This window comes from Chiloscyllium plagiosum, chromosome 8 (genome assembly GCF_004010195.1).
Source record: "Chiloscyllium plagiosum isolate BGI_BamShark_2017 chromosome 8, ASM401019v2, whole genome shotgun sequence".
Classification (NCBI taxonomy): domain Eukaryota; kingdom Metazoa; phylum Chordata; class Chondrichthyes; order Orectolobiformes; family Hemiscylliidae; genus Chiloscyllium; species Chiloscyllium plagiosum.
The window spans coordinates 42,394,503-42,416,303 of record NC_057717.1 but is presented as its reverse complement, the minus strand read 5'-3'; positions in this window follow the sequence as shown (position 1 = coordinate 42,416,303).

The following is a 21,801-nucleotide window of genomic DNA, read 5'->3' as shown; positions in this document are numbered from 1 at the left end:
TCCTGAAAAACAGCTAGCCTACTTGCTGGACTACAAGTCCAGATCCCATCCCCCTGCCAAATTAGTTTAAACCCCCCCCCCCCCGAAGATAGCTAGCAAACCTACCCCCCAGGAGATTGGTGCCCTTCTGGTTCAGGTTCAGGTTCAGGTGTACTTCAGTAAAAGTGCACCAAATTTTAATGAATCCACACGATGCTGAACACTAACATTTAAAATGTGACCCAAAATCTGGGCATGGTATGAGTCTTGTGTAGTGATAACGTCCATCCCTCTGAGCCAGAGCTCTGTGTTAGATTCCAATACCTGAACTTGCGTGGTAATGTCTCTCACTCTGGACCAGAAGGTCTGGATTCAAGTCATGCCTGTCACTGACGTATGTTACAGTATTTAAAAACAGGCTGATGAACGAACACACAGGAGAACAATGTTGCAGCTTTAGTGATTGTTGTCAAGTGTTTGTAGTGTCCCTACCTCTGAGCCCAAAAGTCTAGATTCAAGTCCCACAGATTCAATCATAATGTGGCTGAAAACGTTGATGAAATTGTTTTATAATTTTGACTTCATGGAGAAGGAAGAGGTGTCAGTATTGAATTTCAAAATTTAGGCCCGTGATGATTGAAAACACAGCCATTCGTGTTGATTGGAGGTACATTTGCACATTCTACCGGTTTATAAAATCATGAAGACCACGGATAATGTGAATAGTCAGGGTCCTCATCTGGAGGAAATAGATTTAAGGTGAGATGGACAGAGGGTGGTGCATGTATACAATAAGCTGCCAGAGGAAGTGGTCGAGGCTGGTACAATTACAACATTTAAAAGGCATCTGGATAGGGACATGAATTAGAAGGGCCAAGAGGAATTAGAAGGAATTAGACGGATATGGAACGAATGCTGGAAAATGAAACAAAGTTAATTTACAACATCTGTTTGTGCCAAAGGGTGTGCTGTACAATGCTGTGATTCATTGATCCAATTAATTATGATTTTTTTTATAATCTTATGTGACCTTCTTCACCTTCCAGAATATAACTAATCCTGGCGACATCCATAAAAGTGCTCACCATGTCTTTTATTATTTTCATCTAAATTATTGATATCAATGACAACCAAAAGTGGATCCAGCACCAATCCCTGTGGTGCGCCGCTGGTCACAAGCCTGCAGTCCAAAAGACAACCCTCCTCCACTAACCTCTGTCTACCACCAATGAGCAGAAACGCACACACACACTTCCAGCCATACAGAGACACAGACACAGTTCTGTCTTCAAGGCAGAGATAGACAGGTTTTGATTGATAAGGGGATCAAGCATTACAGTGAGAAGGCGGGAGAATTTTGTTGCAAAACATGTCAGCCATGATCGAACAGCTGATCAAACTCGATGGACCAAACAATCTAGTTCTGCACCAATTTCGTACGCTCTATGGTTTAGGAATACTGAAATGTCTACCCGAAAGAGCAGTGAGACTAAGTTTGATAAATACTTGACTGAACAGAGTCAATTGGCATGTGGAATAGGTTTGAGGGGCTGAATGGCCCATTCCCTTCCTATTCGTTGTGCCCTCTATCTAAGCAAAGAGAAAGTGACTTGCTGTGAAGTTCATACACTTTTATATTTAGAGGTTCCCCCATTGACGATTGAGGTAAGGATGTTCTTATCTCCTTAGGGTTGTACTGTCGATTGTATTCTCATCCCCAGGGAACAGTGAAGACTAGGTCGTTGAATATATTCAAGGCTGACCTTGACTGACCTTTGTTGGACGAGGGAGTCAGTGTTTATTGTGAATAGACAGGAAAAGAGTTTTCAGCCGCAAACAGACCAGCCACGATCTTTATAAACTGAACAGCCGGCTGGAGCTCCTATCTCATATGTTGTTCTCTGACTGCACCCCTTGAGGCTACTACAGAGGGAGAGGAAGACCCCATTCTGCCGGCCAGTATCACTGCAATGCGGCAGGAAGAGCCCATTCTGGCCCTCTAAGGACATACACAGGAATAGAATGAAGGTTTCAGTCATAGTCTAATAGCGATATACATCAGGTAACCAGACTCTATGGTCCAACTTATCCATGCCAACCAGATGTCCTCCAGTAATTTAGTCTCATTTGCCAGCATTTCGCCCATATCCCTCTGAATCTTTCCTTTCCATATACCCATACGTATGACGTTAAATATTGTAATCACACCATCCTTCAGGACATTTCCTGGCAGCTCATTCCATACACTATACTGCGTGTGAATAAGTTACCCCTTAGGTCCCTTTGATATCGTTCTCCTCTCAGCTTAAACATATGCCCCTTAGTTCTGGACTCCCTTGCACAAGGAAAAAGACCTTGCCTATTTACCCTGTTTGTGCCCCTCGTGATTTTATAAACATCTATAAGGTCACCTCTCAAAGTCAGTAGTTTATTTTAAATGTGTAGTTTATTTTAAATGTGGAGACTGCGACAATTTTTCAACACAGCACCAACAGCCAAAAATGAAATTAATGATTCTTGGGTTTTGTTGTTCAGGGGACGCATGTTAATCAGGCTAATATGAAATCTCCCCTCTTCCTCAGTGTCTATCTGGTGAAAATTGAGCATATGACCGATATTGCAGAATGGTAATATTGCTGCATCTGAAAGATCACATTTTTGACTGACTAGCGATCCCTCCAAATCTTAGTCTATGTTCTGTGCTCATCTTTTAAACCCTCAGGGATCAGGATCACTGACGGTACGAACTACGCCTGATCATCTGGCAACAAATGGCCGGAAGGAGGATCACTGAAATCAGAAACAAATCGACAATCAGATACACAGCATAGCAGGAGGCCATGCAATCTTTCTGAGCAGGTACACAGAAACAGGGAAGGCCTGGTCAGCTACTAGGAAATACAGAATAGAATAATTACTTATTTTCAGGTTGGAAAGCTGTCACTCGTGAAATTCCTCAGGGATCAGTGTAAAGTCATTTTCAGTTTACAATCTAAATGATTGGTTTGGAGGAAGAGGCTGAGTGGGCTGGAGCTCAATTTGCTCATACTGAATCATATTCATTCAGTAAGATGTCAAGTGGAGACACGAGGTCTGCAATGGGATACAGACAGGGGAGAGTCGTGAGCAAACCTTCAGCAAAAAAGAACATGCACAATGTCGGTGATGGCAAGTTTGTGTTTTGGACAAAACATAAAAAAACAGTAAATTATGTAACTGGAGGCAGAATTCAGAACACGGTGGTACAAAGCGATTCGTGTGTCCTGGTACATAAATCATATCAAATTAGTCTGTAGATGCAACACGTGATTTGGAAAACAAATGCAACGATACTTTTTCTTGCAAAGTGTATTGGGTCTGATCTTAAGGATGTTTTACTGCATCTGTACTGGCCGTTGCTGAGACGACATCTGATGTACTGTTGGGTGGATTGTAAGTCCACTGAAGTGAAAAACAAATTGCTTTGGAAACTTTGGAAACAAAGTTGTTTCTCTTTACTAATTCTTGGGATAAAGGCATAATGTTATGTACGATTAGATGTTCAGGCCTGAGAATGAGAAATGTTCTTATTGACCATATAAGATTTTGAGCTAGTGAATACCTGATGAATATTTCATCTTGTATGGGAGAATATGACTGGGGAAATAATTTAAGACGAAGATGTATTCATTTAAATACAGATATTGTGAATATATTAAAAATTGTATTTTATGCATTTTAAAAGTATACCAGAACATATAAACATATCTTCAAATCTAATGGGGCTGTTTGTTACAAAAGTATTGGCTCTGCATACGACAGCAGCAATGATGCATCTACATGGAGTAGGGAATGCGATGGAGGTGTACCTTTCAGACACTGTTCAAAGAGACCTCATTTGGTCAAGTTTGGTGCTGGATAAGGTTCTTGTGTGATTCAACTCAGAGAGGGAGAAAATGCATTCTTCCTAAGAAGGAACAGCCTGTTGCTCCCTCTCTTTCCGTGTTCCTCTTCCCAGCAAAGTGTGTGAGCTGAAAACTCCTCGGTCATCTTTACCACTCATGGAGGATTCCTGTTGAGGATTCACTGGAATCGCCTGACTGCCTGAAGTAAGGCAATTCAGCTAAATCCAACTATTCCAGGAAGTGATTGCATTATCAGTAGCTTGAAAGAACAGAATAGCTCCATAAGCTGAATGATATTTGGAACAATCACTCATGTTTCCTTTCATCATGAGTTCAATTGATATTTGGGCACAGTTCTTCCAAATTAACGCACTGCCGAGATGTTGTTGTTCTGTTGGTCATCAAACGTCTGCGCTGTGTCAGTAATTTTATAAAGAGAAACATTGGTGCTCAGATTTGTAATATGCAAACTGTTTGGCATTCATCTTTCCAACATAGTTTAAGTAACTGTGTTTGGGTCATAAATGTGTTAATTTTAGCAGATTGAAGAATCCTGCCTAAATTGTTCCTACCCCTGACCCAGTCTGAGATCTATATTGTTGGTCAAATCACCAACCCGGTTACATTAGCATTTGCTGTGAGCAGTGGAAGCATGGGACGAGGCAAGGGAATCATGACCTGAACTATAGATCGGTGAGCCTGATGTAATTAGTGCGCACGTTGTTGGAGAGGATTGTGAGGGATAGCATTTACATGCAATTGCAGATGCAACTACTGATTAGTGATCGTCAACAGGTATTTGTGCATGTGAAATTATTTCTAACACAATTGATTGAGTTTTTTGGACAGGTGACAAACAAGTTTAATGAAGGCAGTATAGTAGACGCTGTCCATACAGCCTTCACCATGGCATTCGACTGGATTCTGCATGACAGACAAATTACTAAGTTTAGATCACAAATGGATCCAAGGTAAGCTAGCCAATACACTGCAAAATTAGAGTAAAATGTAGGAGGCAGAGAGTGATATAAGACTGTTTTCAGCCTGGAACCCTGTGACCAGTGGTGTAACACAAGGTGCTGAATCCACTGCTTTTGTCATTAATATAAATGATTTGAATATTAATATTTGCCTATTTATTATGTTTGCAGATGACATCAAAATTGGAGGTGCAGTGGCCAACAAGATTTACCTTGGAGTATAATGTAACCTTGATCAGACGGGGCAATGGGCCAAGGAGTGACAGGTGGAGTTAAATTTAGATAAATGATGAAATGTTGCATTTTGGAAAGGAAAAATACGGCAGGACGTATACAATTAATGGTAGGGTCCGGGGGAGTGTTGTTGAAAAAAAGAGTGCTGGATCATTGTTCCTTAAAAGTGGAGTCGCAGATCGACAGGGTGGTGAAGGAGGGGTTTGGCATGCTTGCCTTTATTGGTTAGTGCATTGAGTATGCGAGTTGGGAGATCATAATACAACTGGGCAGGATGTTAGTGATGTAAAATTTAGAATAATGTGTCTAATTTAGTTAAATTGCTATAGGAAAGATATTGATGACAGAGATTGAGATGTTGATGACAGAAATTGAGATGACAGAGATTGAGTCATGGATAATGGGATACAGACAAGAAAATGGGCCTGAGACCACAACCTGATCATCCGCTACCTTCGTGCCTGTTGGAGCAGTTTCATAGTGTCGAACGACCTACTTTTTCTCCTGACTGCGATGCTCCGTTGTTCCATTCAGCCGCTCCAACCCACTAGACATTAGCAGATGGAGGTCACTTACTTCTATAACCTGGTGCACAGAAACAGGAAAGACCATTCAGAGATCTTTCAGTGATCTAGCTCCCCTGACTCTCTGGAATAGTGAACTTCTGACATTTACTATCCTCTGTTTGAAGAAAACATTATCTGCTCATACACGATAACCTATTTGATATGAACGATAGAGGTGAATACAAGGACTTCGCTAAGAGGACTGTTCCTGATATCAAGGCAGCATTTAACTGAGGAGACATCAAGGAACCTGAGAAAAATCGCACTTCACGAGAATCCATTGCAAACTCTCAAGTGTTTGGAGAGCACAAGGGAAGATGTTTATCATCATTGGGCATCAATCATCTCTGCTGTGGGACATCACTGCAGGAGATCATCAGTGTAGCACCCTCAGCCCAGGCATCTCTGGTTTGTCAGCGGGGAATCCCTGCAGTGTGGAAGCCGGCCATTCAGCCCGTTGAGTTCACACCGATAAGAAGGGGGGATATTCACTCTAGGTGACACAATGTTCAGAACACTTGGTCATCCCTCAGTCCTAAAGTAGTCTGTGTCCGCGCCCAACAAGACCTGGACAGCATTCTAGTTAACGTGTCGATAATATTCATGGAACAGCATGCCAGACCCTGCACATTTCCATAGGAAACGAATGAGTTCATTCTGCACTCCAATCTGGCTTCACAAGAATGTGGGAAAGTCATTCAGCCCATCAAAACTGTTGTGCAAAAACTGGGACAGCCCATTCAGTCCCTCTTGCCTGTTACACAGGAAGACCAGGAGTCTGCTCAATTCCACATGTCACTCACACGTGATCGTAAAGAGACCATTTCACACCCGGAGTCATTAAAACGGAACAGGAAGAGGTCATTCAGCTTCTCAAGTTACTAACCAGGCACAGAAAGATGTCAGAGATGCTCCAAAATCACAATCAAATGGTGCAGAGGCTGCACAGATAGACGGCTCCACCTTGTTCCTAGTGGCTTCATTACTCATAGTACATACGTGTTACTTTAACATGGTATCCTGAGAGTAGGAATGAAATCAATTTTTAACCAGTTTCAAAGGCATCTTCCATCGCTGAGAGAGCAGACCCATGTTCTCTCTGGAAGTAAGCAGGTGGAGGGGAATTGCTAACTGCTTCAGAATGAAGGTATTATGTCTTCTGACAGGATTGAGTGAATTCTAACATTGAGTGCAGGGCCACACAGTAAGTGCGCATAAAACTGTTCATTCAGAGCCTGTACCTTACTGTCAATCGAAATGAGGTCTCTGCACAGGCATGCAAACTATCAGGAATCGAGCATCCTGTGGAAAGTATGGAATTTCTAACCGTATCAACGACTGCCTGAGACATAATGAGTGTCTATCCACAGCCATCAAGTTTCAAATTCTTATTCTCTCACAGCGCTGCAAATTAAACACATAGTTCCTGCACTCTCTCCTTATGGAAACATCATGCGAGGGTTCAGTCTGGTGAAACTCCTTTGCACTGTCTCGGTAACATGGAGATCATTATTTATAAAGCAGACTGTGTACACAATACTGACTAAATACAGGCTCATCAAAATGCTACCATTAAGTAAGATATATTTGCTCTAGTACTTAAATAATTTTCCATGATGGATCACATATTTTACAGTACGAATTTGTTCCTGCCCCATACGAATTCTATCCCTGACTTATAACCAAGGACATCCAGGTCCTTTTCAACAACAGCCCTTCCCAACCTCTCACCATTTAATAAACTTAAATGTGAATGATGGGATTTGTTGTTCACATCTGAATCATTTTTATACCTTGTGCACAGCTATTGCAGAAGAGCTGATCCTTCTGATACACCACAAGACTTCCATCCAGAGAGAAAAAAATCACTACTCTGTACACTTTGTCCATGATCCAATTTTTAATACATACGGTGTATAAAAGGTCCCAACGATTTTTTTTCACAGCTGACATTAAGCTATTTAGTTTTGTTTGCCCTTCCGTCCTGGTTTAAAAATTTAGTTTTACAATAGCTGCTTTCCAGTCTGCAGGATCCTTTCTCGGATGTAACCAGTTTTGAAGAATAATCAGTAATTCTTTCGTTAGCTCTATTGCAACCTCCTCAATATTCTGGGATGTAGCTCAGCAGAAGCAGCACCTTACCAATCTTCAATTCGATTAGATTTTCAAAACCATACTCTTCATTAGTTCTAGTTTCATGCAGTTCCTCATTTTCGCAAGTCCCGCTGTTCCCTAGTATATCTGGAGTTTGTTTCTTACCTTCCTCAGGGACATAAACTCAATGTATTCCTCTCAGCTGGCAGATGGATTCTGACAGCCAGTGAATATTCCGATGGACTGCACGTCGGAGATGATGAATATGTTAACAACTCCTTCCTGGAAAGTTCCAGAACTGATCCAGTTGACTTCACGGTGAGTGTCAGCAGAGTTCTGACCCTGGTGTGAGGCTGGAGGTTATACTGATGGAGGGAACACAACTCAGTGACCACCTCATTTTTGAAAGATTCACAGTTTATGTTTGAAATTGGTCCAGCTTAGAAAAATACTCCTGGAAATCCCAGGGAGGATAATACAATGCCCAGCCCCTCGCCGTGTACAGAGATTTCGTTCTGTATAGTCTCGGCTCCATCTGTTTCCCATGGACCCAAACACTCTATAAATGCAATGTCCAGAGTGAGGTCACCAGACCCTTGGTCTCTTTGAATACATGCAGCAGCTGATAATACACACCCGAGCAAAGCAACCATTGAACCTGCCCTTACTGTTTAATGACAGGCGCAAGTCAAATTCCCACACATACAGAGCAATTATTCCATGTTGAAAATGTTTCTCTTCCTGGCTGAAAAAGCCTTTGCTTCTCTGCACAGTCCCACAGTAACAGTTTCTCTCTCCAAAGAAGCAGTTGGCAATATTAAATTACGTTTCTCTGTATCTCAGCAACTATAAGGGCAGCACCAGTATTGCCGCGGGAATTGATCACCACACTCAGAGAAGAGTGATAGAGGGAACTTTACTCACTTTAAGGGAATATAACTCACTTTAAACGGGCATGTCTAGATTTAAGTGATGTTCAGGAATATGGGTAAAGGGGTTATGTTAGAAGAACGTCCATTTTTATTATCATTCTACTTCATCATCAGCTTTGTTTGCTTTTCATTTCTCTCTCTCTCGCTCTTTCTTTTCTCTCTCTTGCTGCACATTTCTCCCTCCATTCAACTAATCTCCTCCTCATTCATCCAGCTATCCCTGATATAAATAATATTATTTCTCGGTTGCTTTCAGTGTTGATGTAGGGTCACTAGACTTCAAACTTTATCTATTTTCCTTCTGACAGACGCTGCCAAACTTGCTGAGATTCTCCAACATCTTCAGACGTTGAAGAATTTTATTTCAGATCTCCATCATCCACACTTCCTTGGTTTATTTCACCTTTAATGTTGCTGTTTCCCGGGATGTCAGCATCACTGGCAAGGGCAGCATTTGTGGTACATCACTAAATGCCCTTGACTGTAAGGTCATTTTTCAAGACAATATGGAGCCAACCATGTGGTCGTGGGTCTGAAGCCACACTTAGTTTCTTTACCAAAAGCTAACAGTGAAATAATGAAAGAAATCCTGATGGTTTATGGTTTCCAAGAGTAAAATGACGTTTCATTCCAATTTTTGTCATTCGAATTTAAGTTCTGTTATCGGCTGTGTTAGAATTTGAAACAATACCTTTAAGGTCCCGTCTGTGCCATTATTACTCGGATATGGGGTCCCTCTTATGAAATAGCTGTAGAAGCAAGAGCAAGTGTATGTTCAAAATATTCGCAATTGGAAGAGATGTCAGAAGAGAACTGGAACGTTAAAATCTGAAGTTACCAAAGGGGAAGATGTCAGCTAAATCAACAACTGCACTGAGGTAGAGGTGGAGACTGGGGATATTATAGAGCTGGTTGTAGGCAGGTTTGATGGCAGTGAGAATATAGAGAAACAGTTGAGCGTAAATTGAAGATTTAATGGTCAGAACAATGTTGTTCCTTCTTCGAGGTTTATGAGTGAGGAGTCTGAAATTGATGGAAATGAAGTGGAGTTTGTGACTGAAACTGAAGATAACAAATTATGCATTTGTTAAATATAAAAACCGGATAAGCAATAACCTTAAACATCGTTTAGAGAGTCGACAGAGATAGCCTTATCAGGAACACCAATAATAGCGAGGATGGAATAGTAACCAGCTTGAATAATTATCAGTACCGCTTCTATCCACAACTCTAACCATGCCCAATCCCGTGAAAGATAGTCAAGACCATCGGATAAACTCCTGTCCCTTGTTGGAACATTCCAGTATAATGCATTCAGACTCTGGTCCATTGTTGGAACATTCCAGTCTAATGTTCTCAAATTCTGATCCATTGTTGGAAATTTCCAGTCTATTGTTCTAAATTCTGATCCATTGCTGGAACATTCCAGTCTAATGTTCTCAAATTCGGATCCTTTGTTGAAACATTCCAGTCTATTATTCTAAGATTCTCTTCCTCTCCCTCTCTCTATCGCTGCTGATTCCAATCGTCTTGAGGATGATGCTGCCGCTGACACTATGGGATAACAGGTTGAAGAAAGCCCCTTTTTAATAGAAGATGAAACCCTCCAGTGACACAGTTAGGATCCATGGAGACTGACATCAATCACAGTCACTGTACAAACCTTTCACAACAACCCTGACCTATCACAATACTACTTGGTCTGGGTGGGATGTTGACATCGCTGACCATTGGGTGAATTGTACATCTCCAATTATAAAGTTAGAGGAGAGGGAGAGAGACGATGATTTCTTTTCACTAGCTCAATAATTCTCCTGTGGTTTGGCAGGGTAGGAATTGCTGGGCTCCCGAGGCCATATGTGTCTGATCACCAGGCCTGCTCCATAGTTTGGCTTTATTTATTTATATTTAACATTGACATTTATCTTAACAGCATTTCACGGCTTAGGTGGAGTTAGGCATTTTGATAGACTCCTACAGTGCCATAGACGGTGTAGATACAGTGCATTCCTTGTGGCCCTTGCAGCCACGGTCCGATCCTATGGATTGACAGACAAGATCTCCCAGAACCAGGATTCTTAGTTTTACCCTTCGCCAGTTATTGCTGGGGTCTCAGCAATGTTGGAAGGCAGGAAATCTCTCCTGGCTGTTACACTCTCTCTGTGAGATTTCTCTCAGAATTGTCTTTTGAAGTTCTTTCTTCCTGGTTTGAAGAACTGCATGTGAGACAATCTGTTTCCTGAATTTCGTTATTGACAACTGTGTGTTTCGCGGATGTTACCATATTAGAGTAGTTACTGGTTAGTAATTAAATGACCTATTAATCTGTTAAGTTTTCCAATAAATTACATTATTAAAGTTCCCCCGATTTGTCAAAGGTAGCTTTGACAAAAGGTCAGTTATACTTGAAACGTCAGCTGTTTTCTCTCCTTGCAGATGCTTCCAGACCTACTGAGATTTTCCAGCCTTTCCTCTTTTGGTTTCAGATTCCATCATCCGCAGTAAATTTGATTTTTTCCCCTTGTTTTTGATGCATTTTGTCTGCAGTGTTTGAATAAATTGTGTTTTGTTTAATGTCGAATAGTTTGTCCAAGCGAATTACTTCTGAACCACAGCACCTCACAATTACCTTTAAAATAAGAATATGTTCAGGTCAAGGCTACCTTCGTCATGTATTGTGAGGGGAGTCTGCTCGGGTCCATAGCAAAAAGGACAGAAATGATGTTTTAATTGGATAATTATGTAATGAACAACATGTTGCAGAAATACTGGGTTTCAAAGCGGAATGCACCGAGTTGGCGGAGTCACCGTCATTCAGGAATTATATCGGATAAGCAACCACCTCAGAGAACCAGCCCAGACACGTATAAGACCAGATGAGATATCTGTACAGCACGGAGCACCGTGCAGACCAGGCTCAGTACAATTCAACTGACTGTCCAGGATGGAGCACTGTGCAGACCAGGCTCCATACAACCCAGCAATCTGTCCAAGATGGAATACTGTGCAGCTGTCACTAATATACTAGCTATCAGTCCAACACGGGGAGTAGTACATACCACACCAGTGCATTGATTCAGAAACCTGGACGAATTCTTCTGTCCAGCATGGGATGAAATGCAGCCCACCCCAGTGTTTTGCTCTATAATCGTTGACAAGGCATCTGTTTAGTATGGGGAGCTGTGGAGTTCATAGCGGTGAAGTGATCTGTAAACCTGAAGCAGTTACCCTCCTTGCTTGTAGAACTGTACATACCCCTCAATGCATACAACTGTAAACCAGGAGCACTTACACTCACAGCATGTAGGACTGTGTACACCACCCCAGTGCATTGATCTGTAAACCAGGAGCAGTTACCCTCCCAGCATGTAGAGCTGTGGGAGATCACTGCAGGAGATCCACAGAGTAGCTCCCTCAGCCCAATGTATCATCCAATGTATCATCATAAAACCCCTACAGTGTGGAAGGAGGTCATTCAGTTCATTGAGTCCAAACTGAGCAGAAGTAGGGATATTCACTGAAGTGTACATAATGTTCAGAACAAGCTGTCCCCTTCAGCTCTTGAAGTAGTCTGTGTCCATGTGCAACAAGACCCGGAAAACTTTCGATATTATGCTGTTAAAGTCTGGATAACATTCATATAACACCACTGTACATTTCCTCAGTAAAAGGAGGAGCACATTCCGCACCTCATTTTGGGTTCACAGAAATATGGGGAAGTCATTCAGCCCATCAAACTATTGGACAAGACCTACGATAGCCCATTCAGTCCCTCCTGCCAATTACACAGGAAGTGGAGTCTGCTCACTCCCAGATGTCACTTACACGGGATCAGAAAGAGAACATTTCACACCCGGAGTCATTAAAAAGGAACAGGAAGAGGTCATTCGGCTTCTCAAGTCGCTAACAGGGGAACAGGGAGATGTCAGAGATGCTCTAATATCACAAACAAATAGAGCAGGACCTGAACAGATGGATTTCTCCAACTCGATCCACATGACTTAATTACTCATAATACATAAGAGTTACTTTATCATGGTTTTCTGGCAGTCAGACTGAAGGCAACTTTTTTAGCCATTCTCCAATTTGTCTTCCATCTCCAAGAAAGCATACCCTTGGTGTCCATGGAGGTCAGAAGCTGGTGCAAAATGGCTAACTGTTTCAGAATGAAGGTATTTTGGCTGCTGACAGGATTGTGTACAAAGTGACATTCAACGCAGTGTCACACAGTAACTGTGCATTAAAGTGTTCAGAGTTCATTCAGAGCCTGTACCTCTCTCTCAATCGACATGGGGACTCTGTAGAGGCACCTAAATTATCGGGAATCAAACATCCAATAAAAAGTATGGAACTTTCACCCTATTCAGCTATTTGAGACAAAATGAGTGTCCGTCCATAATCTTCAAGTTTCAATTTCTTATTCTCTCACAGAGCTATGGATTAAACACATAATTACTGCACACTCACCTCGTGGTACCATCATGCCAGGGTTTAGTCTGGTGAAACCCTTTTGCACTGTCTCGGTGACAAAGAGATCATTATTTATAAAGCAGACCAAATCTGTACACAATTCACCAAATACTCTGTCAACAAAACACTACCATTGGGAAAGATATACTAACTCTGGTTTTTCAATCATTTTGCATGAAAACCACATATCATTTAGATTCAGCCCCGTAAGAATTCTGTTTGTGAGTTATGATCAGGGACATCCAGGTCTTTTCAATAATAGCATTTCCCAATCTCTCACAATTTAATAAATATAAATGCGAATGATTATATTTGTTGTTCCAATCTGAATTATTTTATACCTTGTGAGCAGCTACTGTCCAAACAGTGATCTATCTGATACCCAGCAAGCCTTCAGTCCAGAGAAAAAAACACTACTCTTCTCGTATCTCCATGATCCACTTTTTAATCCATGGTATTTATTCCATCCCTACCTACCCATGGACACTAACCTTCCCCAATCATCCTAACCATTCATGTCAAACGTCTGCTGAACGTTTAAATACTCCACTCCCACGGGTTCTCAATTGTTGATGTCACAGCGGACAATCTCCACAAACTCCAACAAGTTTATCAAAGATCATTTCCCTTTCCTGAATCTAGGCTGGTTCGACCAAATCATATCATTATTCTCTAAGTGTTAAGTGGTCACGTTTCTTATGAAAGGTTACAATGATTTTTTCCCTCACAACTGACATTAAACTATCCACTATCCAGTTTTCTGTTTGCCCTCTTTGTCCTGTTTTAAATATTAATTTCACAATAGCTTCTTACCAGTCTGTAGGATCTTTTCCAGAATCCAAGCAGCTTTGAAGAATAATCAATAATACTTTTACTATCTCTGTTGCCACATCCTCAATACGCTTGCAAGTAGGTCATCAGATGCATCGCATGACAAACCTTCAGTTCAATGGGATTTTCAAAGAAATACTTTTTTATTAATTCTAATTTTCTGTAGTTCCCTTTTTACAGTAGCCACTCTGTTTCCAAGTTTGTTTATATACCTTCTTCTGTGGAGACAGAACCAATGTATTCCTCTCAGCGGGCAAATGGATTCTGTCAGCTAGTGATTCATCAGTGGATTGCACTCCAGGGATGATGGATAAGTCACACACTCCTGCCTTGAAAGGTCCAGAATCAATCCAATTCCCTTCATGGTGAGCGTCAGCACAGTCCTGTCCCTGGTGTGAGGCTGCAGATTATACTGAAGGAGGGGACACAGGGCAGTGAGCACATCGTATTTTAAACAAACTGGTTTCACACGTTACACTTGGAATGAGTCCAACTTAGAAAAATGTTCCTGGAAATCCCAGGGAGGGTAGTGTAGTGCCTTGCTCCTCCCTGTTGACAGATCTTCTCTTCTGTGTAGTCTAAGCTCCATTTGTTTACCATACACTCGGTAAATGCAATGTCCAGAGTGGGGCCACCAGACCCTCGGGTCTCCCTGAAGGAACCCAGCAGCTGACAACACATGCCTGAGAAAATCATCCACAGAAACTCCACTGACTTTCAAAGGACAGGACTAAGGCAATTCCCCACACCCATGGTGCACCCATTCAGTGTTCAAAATATCTTCATCTCCTCAGATTCTCTTCTTGGCTTAAAAAGCCGTTGTATCTCTGCACAGTCCCACAGTAACAGTTCCTCTTTCCAAAGAAGCCGTTGACAACGGAACGTTGCGTTTCTCTGTATCTCAGCAACTATTAGGGCAGCACCAGTATTGCTGATGGAGTTGATCATCACACTCAGAGAAGAGAGTCAGTAGGAACATAACTCACTTTAAACTGGGATATACCTAAATCGACGTGATATTCATGAATATGGGAAAAGGGAAATGTAAGAATAACTTGCCATTTTACTTTCCCTTCAGTTCATCATCAGCAATGCCTTTCCTCGCTTTTCATTTTTTCTCTCTCTTTCTGGCCATTCCTCCATCCATTCATTTCAAACCATGCACCCAATATTCCCTCCAACTCAATCATCCCTTATACCAGGATTGGGTCAGTGTGGGGGGCACTGTTGTTTGTGATATCTATAAATGATCTGGATGAGGGCACTGTTGGTATGATAAGCAAGTTTGGAGATGACACGAAGATTGGTGGAGTAGCAGAAATCAAAAGGGTCTGTCAAAGAATACAGAAGGATATAGATGGGCTGGAGAGTTGGGCAGAAAAGTGGCAGATGGAGTTCAGTCCAGACAAATGTGAGGTGATGCATTTAAGCAAGAGTAATTCTAGAGCGAATCATAGAATGAACAGAAGAGCCTTGGGAAAACTTGATAGGCAGAGAGATCTGGGAGTGAAGGTCCTTTGTACCCTGAAGGTTATTGCACAGATGGATAGAGTGGTCAAGAACGAATATAGTATGCTTGTCTTCATTTGATGTGGTATTGAGTATAAGAGCTGGCAAGTCATGTTAAAATTGTACAAGACATTGGTTCGGCCGCATTTAGAATATTGTGTACAGTTCTGGTCGCCACATTACCAAAAGGATGTGGAGGCTTTGGAGAGGTTGCAGAGAAGATTTACGAGGGTGTTGCCTGGTTTGGAAGGTGTTAGCTATGATGAGAGGTTGAGTAAGTTAGGAATATTTTCATTGGAAAAAAGGAGATTGAGGTTCACAAAATCATGAAGGGTATAGGCAGGATGGATAGAGATAGGCTTTTTCCCAGGGTGAAGGATTCAATAACGAGAGGTCACGCTTTTAAGATGAGAGGTGGAACGTTTAAGGGGCACACGCGGCAAGTACTTCACACAGAGGGTGGTGGGCGTTTGGAACGCGTTGCTAGCAGAGGTGGTAGAGGCAGGCACGGTAGATTCATTTAAGATGCGTCTGGACAGATGCATGAGTAGGTGGGGAGCAGAGGGATGCAGATGCTTAGGAATTGACCGACAGACTTAGACAGTAAATTTGAATCGGCTCAGACTTGGAGGGCCGAAGGACCTTTTCCTGGGCAGCACATTTTCTTTGTTCTTTGCTCTTTGTTATAAATGATATTATTTTCCAGCTGCTTTCCGTTGTGAAGCAGCGTCACTGAACTGGAAACTTTATCTGTGTTTCTCCTCACAGAGGCTGCCATATCTTTTGAGATTCTCCAACAGTTTCAGACGCTGGGGAATTTTATTTCAGATCTCCAGCATCCACAGTTCCTTGGTTTATTTCACCTTTAATGCTGTTGTTTCACGGGATGTCAGCATCAATGGCAAGGACAGCATTTGTTGCCGATCACTAATTGCCTTTGTCTGTGAGGTACTTTGACAAGACAATATGGAGCCAAACACACTGTTGTGAGTCTGAAGACACACTTAGTCCAGACTGGGCATAAATGTTCAGTTTCTTTATCAAAGGCTATCAATGAAAAATAAAAATAAATCCTGATAGTTTCCGTTTTCCCTGACTGAAATTAGGATTCATTCCAAATTGTGTCATTCGAGTTTAATCTCTGTTATCGGCTGTGTTAGGATTTTAAACAGTGCCTTTGGAGTCATAACCTATGCCTCTGAATTACCCATCCAGTTACATTATCACTCTGATAGAGTCCTTATTCCATAGTCCATATTCCCTATTTCATTTTCCTTGCCAGAGAGAGATGGCGGGGGAATCAGTTTCAGTAGAAACAAACAAAAGGATTTTGGGACAAAAGAGAAAGGGAGATGGAGAAAAAATTTCATGTAAGATCACAGGTTTCAGAATGCGGAAATGAAGATATATCGACAGCATCCCGCAACATGAGACTGTATTCCCAGGAATGATGGATAAAGGAGATGCTGGTGTATTTTCAAATGCTAGAAATTATTATCTGAGCATTTTTTTCAGCAGCTTTGTAACTGCGAGTGAGGTCAGCAGAGTCTTCCACTCATTGGGCTGAAACTAACAATAATTTGTCTCAGTGCCATTTGCATTGACTGTGACAGAGGGATTGTCTGTATAAAGCCGAGCTAGTTTCCTGGTGCTATCTTATCGGACTCACCTCATTAACTAACTACCCCACCCCATGGTTTCCCTCATTCAATACCAGTGCGATTCTCCCACCTATCGTGGCTGGAAGTACTTACCAAGGCCCTGATAATACTTGATATTCCGTGATCCCTGGAACTTGTGCCATCTTGAAAAGGCCAATGGGCACATGGTTGAGCTTTCTCAGTGTGGAGCTGCCCAGCACATTTTACCCTGAGCGTGACAGATCAGGGGAAATTACACCACGGTTTGTCAACAGAGGCACGGAGGTCCTGGTGGATTGTCTGGTACAGAGGGGGACATTCTCTTCCCAGAGTGGGCCATACCACCAGACCCACCGAGCATGGTCTGAGCTCATCAAGCAGCTCAGTGCGGTATCTGTGATTTGATAAAATGTCCAGCAATATAGGATAAGCATCAATAACCTTCCCTGCTCTGTCAGTATAAGGGTCACTGTATTCTCTCTGCTCCCTCACCATCACTGTATATCTGTTATAGCGCCTACCCCCAAACAAGGCTCATGCTCCACCACTCTAACTGCAGCATACCAAACCTTCCCCATCTCTCTCTATCTCCCTTTCAACACCCACATATGGTGATAGAATGTTGTGGTGAATGCCGATTCTAAAATGTTCCAGAAAATGTTCCAAATTATTCCCATTTTCAGGAAAATGTCAGTGTCCCAGTAAGTTACAAATAATGGGAAGGAGTAGAGATGTACTTTTTTTAATCATATTCAGCTACAATCCATCATGAGATCATTCAGCCCTTCAAAAATGCTCGAGCATTTAATAAAATCGTGGCTGATCCAGATGACATTCGGGCACTTTTATCCCGGTTTTCTTCAAGCGCCTGTTCGAGGGCATTTCCCATGGGAACAGAATCTGTGAGCAATATATTCCATCAGCTTTATACTTCTATGTAATGGTAAGCACGTTTTACACAGACCAATAAAAATATACACGTATTTATGGTTGTTGATATCAAATTACAATTAGTCATTCTGGTTATTTCACTTGTTTCACCTTATTGGATTCAGCCAAAACCAGACTCTAAACACTTGTCTCATTATAAAATACAATGTATAGCAGAGAACGCTTTTATCCTCAGCCATTATCTTGCCCGTTATCTGAATTTTTTCTTTTTCCTTGTTATGAATTTTTTTTTCCTTTGCGTATGCCTGTTTCTGTCTGTAACAGTTACACTATCTCCCACTCAGTTGGCTGTACGGCTGGATTGTGATGCAGAGGGAGGCCAACAGCGCATGTTCAGTTCCCCACACTGTCAGAGGCTACCATGAAGGGGACGCTCTCTCAACCTCACCCCATCACCCGAGGTGTGGTGACTGTCAGGATAAACCACCACGAGTGGTCTCTCTCTAATGACAGAGCAGCTGCATGGTCCTTTGGAACTTTATTCTATCATTGTTAGCTTTGTAAAGTGTTTTCTGGATTATCATTTCATTTTGCCGAATGTTCTGGAGCAGTGTCATTTTGTACCACTCTCAGCCTTTCCCCATGCTGCACATTTCCCACACTGCACCATTTGCCAAGAGGTGCGAGGGAGGAGCGAAGGAATTCTGGGATGTTTTTAAGNGCTTATGCCCGAAACGTCGATTCTCCTGTTCCCTGGATGCTGCCTGACCTGCTGCATTTTTCCAGCAACACATTTCCAGCTCTGATCTCCAGCATCTGCAGACCTCACTTTCTCCTCCAGTGAGATGAGGAACACTCAGCGAATGCAGGTTAACATGTGGCTGTGAGACTGGTGCATGAGGAAGGGCTTCAGGTACCTTGAACATTGGGATACCTTCTAGGGATGTTGAAACCTGAACATGAAGGACGAGTTGCACCCGAACTGGAGGGGCACAAATGGCCTGTGTGGGAGATTTGCTCGTGTGATTCGGGAGGACTTAATCTAGTTTCGCAGGGAGTGGGTTGGAAATCAGAGCCATATGTCTGAGAGGGAGTCAGTTTCAGACGAGACAGGGACAGAATTTATTGAATCTATCAGGAAGGTTTCTCACGCGATGAAACAAAGGAATTGGTTAAAGTGTGTCTGCTTTAATGCAAGGAGTGTCCGAAATAAGGGTGACGAACTTAGAGCATGGATCAGTACTTGAGGCTGCGATGTCGTGGCCATAAGAGAGACGTGGGTTTCACTGGGGCAGGGATGGTTGCTTGATGTTCCAGGGTTTAGAACATTTAGAAAGAACAAGGAGGTTGGAAAAAGAGGAGGCGTGTAACATTGCTAATCAGAGAGTGCATCACAGCTACAGAAACGAAGGTTGTTGAGGAAGGTTTGTCTACTGAGTCAGTATGGGGTGGAAGTTAGGAACAGCAAGGGAACAGCCACCGCATTGAGGGTTTTTTGCAGACCACCTAATAGCAGCAGAGAGATTGAAGATCTCATAGGTGAGCAGATTTTGGAAAATTGCAAAAGTAGCAGGGTTATTGTTATGGGTGATTTCAACTTTCCCAAAATCGACTGGGACCTCCTAAGTGTAGATGGTTTGGATGGATCCGTTTTTTTCAAGTGTGTTCAGGAGGGTTTCCTTACTCAGTATGTGGACAGACCGACGAGGGGAGAGGCCACTTTGGATTTGGTGGTCTGCAACAAGCCAGGACACGTGTCAGATCTCGTGTTTGGAGAACACTTTGGTGAGAGTGATCACAACCGCCTCATATTTAGCATAGCCTTGGAGAGTGAAAGGAACAGTTACCGAAGGAAGATATTTAATTGAGAAAAAGGAGATTATTACGCTGTCATGCAGGAGTTGGGAAGTACAGACTGGGAGCAATTGTTCCAAAGAAAGAGCACAGCAGATATGTGGAGACTGTTTAAGGTGCAGTTGTTGCGAGTGATGTAGACATTTGTTCCTCTGAGACAGATAAGAAGAGGTAAGATTAAGGAACCTTGGATGATGAGAACAGAGGAACTTTTCATGAAAAGGAAGAAGGCAGCAAGGGTGGAGCACAGCTTTAGAAGATTACTGGCTTGCGAAAAAGGAGCTCAGAATTGGACTGAGGAGAGCCAGGAGAGGGCACGAAAAAGGCTTGGCAAGAAGGATTAGGGAGAACCCAAAGGCATTTTACTCATACGTGTGGAGTAAGAGAATGATAAGGAAGAAGGTAGGGCCGATCAGGGATAGTGTAAGGAACTTTTGCCTGGAGTCTGAGCAGATAGGGGAAGCCCTAAATGAGATTTTTGCTTCGGTTTTCACCAAGGAAAGGGAACTTGTTGTAAGTGAAAACTTCGAGGAGCTGGGATGCAGTCTTGACCAGATCAAGATTGATGAAGTTGATGTGCCAGAAATTTTGGAAAACATTAAGATTAAAAGTCTCCAGGGCCAGAGCAGGTTTATCCTAGCCTTCTCCATGAAGCGAGGAACGAGTTTGTTAAGTCGCTGGCGTGGATATTTGACTCCTCACTCTCCACAGGTGTCGTAACGGAGGATTGGAAGAAGGCAAATGTTGTTCCTTTTTTCAAGAAGGGTAATACGGAAATCCCTGGCAATTACAGATCAGTCAGTCTTTTGACTGTGGTGAGCAAAGTTATGGAAAGTATTCTGAGGGATAGGATTTATGATTATTTAGCAAAGCATAGCGTGATTAAAGGCAGTTAGCATGGCTTTGTGAGGAGCAGATCATGCCTCACGAATCTTATTGGGCTCTTGAAGAGGTGTCAAGACAGGTCGAACAGTAGGTATGGTGTATATGGACTTCAGTAAGGCATTTGATAGGGTTCCCCATGGTAGACTCATTCATAAAGCCAGAAAGTATGGGATACAGGGAGATTTGGCTATCTGGGTTCAGAATTGGCTGGCTGACAGAAGGCAGAGAGTGATTGTGGATGAGAAATATTCTGTCTGGAGGTCAGTGTTAAGTGGGGTCATGCAGGGCTCTGTTCTTGACCTCTGCTCTTTGTAGTTTTTATAAGTGACTTGGACGAGGATGTTGAGGGGTGGATTAGTAAATTTGCAGATGACACAAAGGTTGGGGGTGTCATTGATAGTATAGAGGGCTACTGCAGGCTGCAGCGCGACATAAACAGGATGCAGAGCTGGGCTGAGAAATGGCAGATGGAGTTCAACCTGGATAAATGCGACGTCATGCATTTTGGAAGGTCGAACTGGAATGCTGAATATAGGATTAAAGACTGAATTTTTGGCATTGTGGAGGAACAGAGAGATTTGGGTGTGAAAGTACATAAATCCCTCAAAGTTGCCACCCAAGTGGATAGGGTTGCTAAGAAAGCACATGGTGTTTTGTCTTTTATTAACGGGGGATCGAGTTTAAGAGCCGCCAGGTTTTGCTGCATCTCTACAAGTCCCTGATGAGACCACGCTTGGAATGTTGTGTCCAGTTCTGGTCGCCCTCCTATAGGAAAGATACAGAGGCATTGCAGAGGGTGCAACGAAGGTTCACCAGGATGCTGCCTGGACTGGGGGGCTTGTCTTATGAAGAAAGTTTGAATAAGCTCGGACTTTTCTCTCTGGAGAGAAGGAGGAAGAGCGGAGAACTGATAGAGGTGTTCAATATAATGAGAGGAATTGATAGAGTCAATAGCCAGAGACTTTTCCCCGGAGCAGGATTCACTGGTACGAGAAGTCATAGTTTGAAGATATTAGGAGGAAGGTAAAAAGGAAACAAAGTTTGTGAGAAGA